Source organism: Elephantulus edwardii, unplaced genomic scaffold (genome assembly GCF_000299155.1).
Source record: "Elephantulus edwardii isolate Elephantulus edwardi_28Jun2011 unplaced genomic scaffold, EleEdw1.0 scaffold00204, whole genome shotgun sequence".
Taxonomy (NCBI): domain Eukaryota; kingdom Metazoa; phylum Chordata; class Mammalia; order Macroscelidea; family Macroscelididae; genus Elephantulus; species Elephantulus edwardii.
The window spans coordinates 788,698-793,026 of record NW_006399954.1 but is presented as its reverse complement, the minus strand read 5'-3'; positions in this window follow the sequence as shown (position 1 = coordinate 793,026).

The window sequence follows — 4,329 nt, the reverse complement described above, 5'->3', positions numbered from 1 at the left end:
AGGTGACTCGACAGAACCTAACTACAACAACAAGCCTGAAAACCATCCAAAAACAATGGGAACAGTACATCAGCAGAGTACCAGAAATACAAAGTGGGTTTAGAAGAGGCTGTCATATTAGAGATATTATCACCAATACCAGATGGACCTTGACACAAGGCAAAGAGTAACAGAAGAACATCTATCTCTTTTTTATTAACTATGCAAAGGAATTTGACTGTATGAATCACAACAAATTGTGGCTTACTTCAGGAAAATGGGAATCCCAGAACATTTGAATGTGCTCATGCAAAACCTATACTCAGACCAGGAAATAGTCCTCAAAACAGAGAGCAATGAAATACTATAGTGTTCAAAATCAGGGAAGAAATGTCAGGGATGCCTCCTGTCTCCTTAGCTTTTCAATCTATATGTGAAACAGATTATTCAGGAGTCTGGACTTTATGAGGAAGAACGTGGCATAAGGATTGGAGGAAGACTCATCAACAACTTGTGTTGCACAGAGACACAACCTTGCTCACTGAAACTGATGAAGAGCTGAAGGGCTTGCTGCAGAAAGTCAAGGACTATTGTCTTCAATATGATTTGAAGCTCAACATCAAGAAGACAAAGATTCTCACCACTGGGCCTGTTGGCAGCACCATAATAGATGGAGATGAGATTCAGATTGTTAACAATTTATGCTTATTTGGCTCCACAATCAACACTCTTGGCACAGCAGTCAGGAAATCAAAAGACAAATTGTATTGGGAAAATCTGCAGTCAGGAAATTTTCCAGAATACCAAGAAGCAAAGTTGTTTTTCTAGAGACTAAGATGGACGTGATCCAGATCATGATCCTTAGAATTACTAGTTATGCATCAGAGAGCTGGACAAGGAATTAGGATGACAGAAGAATTGATGCCTTTTAGTTATAGTACTGAAATAGTGTATTCAACATATCATAGACCACCAAGAGAACAAACAGGCCTGTTTTGGAGAGGGTGGAACCAACTTTCTCCTTTGAGGTTAGAATTTTGAAGGTCCATGTCACACTCTTTGGGAACATGGCCAGGAGGGACCAGTTAGTCCTTGGAGAAGGGTATCATGCTGGTAAGGGTGAAGGGACAGAGCAGAAGAGGAAGACTTAGATTAGATTAGATGGATTGACACAGTAACTGAGGTAATGGAAGTAGATGTATCAGAGTTAGTGAGACTTGCTCAAGGCATGCTTCAGAGTTGTTGTACATACAGTTTCTATAAATCTCAGGTGATTCGATGCACATAACAAAATACCATACTAATAGCATTGTCACTAACTTACTTTTCATAGTAATATATGCTCTGCATCTATAGGAAACTCTGGTGGTCTAGTGGTAAGGAGCAGTGTTTTTAATCCAAAGAATTGTAGTTCAAATCCACCAGTGACCAAAAGGTAGGATCTTATTATTAGAAGAAAAAGCAAAGAATCCAGTGTCCTTCAGGGTCAGAGATTCCTGTGTTAGGGACTGTATCTTACTGTTAACTGGAATACTATTTGGATTGAGGTTTTGTATTTTGCTGTTAACTGAGAAGTTTTTCAGACTACAGAATTGTATCTTGTTGTTAACATGAATTATAGTTCCTTAGTAAACCCATTCATTCATTTTTTTCCAATTCCCAAAAATGATGATTCAACAGAATGAAAATTATCAAACAATTTGACTACTATATGCAAATGCAATTTTGCTGAATATTATTTAAAAACAACTAGAACAGTACTTTGATATAGAAATACCAGAAATGCAAGCAAGATGGGTTTAGAAGCTGTTTTGCCACTGAGTATTTCATTGCAGATGTCAAATGTACCGAAAACAGAGAGTATCAGAAGGATATCTATTTGCATTTTATTTACTATGCAAAGACATTTGGCTACATGGACCACAGCAAATTGTGACTGATATTGAGAAGAATGGGAATTCAGAACTATTGATTGTGCTTATGCAAAACCTAAACCTAGAGTTAAGAGGTTGTCCAAACAGAGCAAGAGGATACTCCACATTAAAAATCAAGAAAGGAGTACATCAGAGGATGTATCTTTTCTCCAAACATTTTCAACCTATATACTGAAGAGATCATCTGGACGCTGAACTTTATGAAGAAGAATGTGGCACCAGGACTGGGGGTAGACTCATCAACAACCTGTGTTATGCAGATTACACACTTGAAGCATTTGCTGCAGAAGATCAAGGACTTCAGTTTTCAAAATGGCTAGCATCTCAATATCAATTTTTTTAAAAAAATCTTCACTAACTGGCCAATAAGCAGCATCATGATTGTTGTTGTTGTTATGTGCCGTCGAGTCACTTGCGACTCATAGCGACCCTATGCACAACAGTGTCTCTGACACTCCCATCCTGATAACCCCAGTCACCGAATTCAGCATCATGATATTTGCTAACTATTTCATCTTTCTCAGATCCACAATCAAAACCCTTAGTTAGAGCTATCAGGAAATCAAAAGACATGTTGCATTGGGGAAATCGGTTTCAGGGACCTCTGCAGAGGGTTATAGAAGAGCAACGATAGTCTATGTGTGCCTAGTTCAGACTGTGTTCTTCCTAAATGCATTGGAATAAATCAAGATGACAGGAAAATTGATGCCTTTGAGTTGTAGTTCTGGAGAAGAGTTCTGAACATCCTATGGGTTGCCAAGAGAATAAACAGGTCTGTCCTGAAGGGGTGAAACCAGGTTGCTCCTTGAAGGCAAGAATTTTGAATGTTCATCTCACATATTTTGGGTATGTTGTTAGGAGGGACCAGTCCTGGAGAAGGACATCATGCTTATAAAGATGGAGGACCATTGCAGGAGAGGTTGTTGTTGTTAGGTTCCTTTGAGTGAAGTCTGACTCATAGTGACTCTATAAACAAAAGACCTGAACCCTGTTCTATCCTGCAACATCATAACACTTCCTGACACACAAGAACCCATTGCAACAGTTATGTGTCAATCCACCTGGTTGAGAGTCTTCCTCTTCTATGTCAATGCTCCACCTTTTCCAGCTTCATGTCCTTCGCCAAGGAATAGCACCTCCTAGCAGCATGCCTGAAGTACGTGAGTCGAAGCCTCATCATTCTTACTTCCAAAGTGCACTCCAGCTGTACCTCTCCTAGTTATACCTGTTTGTTCTCTTGGATATCCATGGGATGTTCAGTGATCTTCTGCTATACTACAGCTCAAAGGTGTCAATTCTTTTTCTGTCATCCTTATTCAATGTCCAGCTCTCAGATGCATAGCAGGTTATCAGAAAGACCATAGGCTGAAGTCAGTCCACAAACTGACATCATTACTTCAGTAATTGGAGAAGTTCCTAACTGCAGATTTTCCCAGTGCAATGTGCCATGGGTTTAATTGTGGATCCAAGCAAAATGAAGCTGTTTACAGTTTCAGTCTCCTCTCCATCATCATGAGGTTGCCCATCAGTCTAGTAGTAAGATTCTTTGTCTTCTTGACATTGAGATGCAATTCATACTGAAGGCTGCATTTCTTGACCTTCTGCAACAAGTGCTTCAAATCTTTACTTTGAGAAAGCAAGATTGTATCATCTGCATAATGTAGGTTATTGATGAGACTTTCTCAAGTCCTGATGTCATACTCTTCTTTATAGAATCCATCTTCTCAGATGATTTGCTCAGCCTACAGATTGAATAGGTATGGAGAGAGAATACAACCCTGACACATCCCCTTCTCAATTTTAAGCCATGTAGTGCTCACTTGTTCATAGAACAGTCTCTGGTCCAGATACAGATTCTGCTTGAGCACAATTAAGTACTCTGGGATTCCTATTCTTCTCGATGTTAGTCACAACTTGGTATGATCCACACAGTCAAATGACTTTGCACAGTCAATAAAGCACAAATAGACATTCTTCTGCTATTTCTTACTTTCAGCCAGGATCCATCTGTCATCAGCAATAATCAACCTGTGAGCATAACTTTGTGAAGTCTATGTGGTCACTACAACTGACTTTGGACATAGGATTTTATTTATTTATTTATTTTTACAGAGGTTTTGGATTTCCATTCATTCATTACCGCATTTTTCTCCCTTTCCACCCCTCCCCACCAGCTCACTTCCCCCTCCAAAGAGAGAAAAAAAAATTCCTTCATTAGTATACAATTCCCATGTCCCTTCCCCCCACCCCCCACCCCGAGTACACTTCTCTATGCAACTTTGGTACAGAAGTGTGGAAGGACATGACTTTACTTATGGGAATTAATTTTGTTTGTTGGATGATATTGATGGGACCAGATCTCTTTGTGAAGTTAGTAGAGGTCAGACTTGGTGTCTGACCTTTTGTCCTTGCTCAA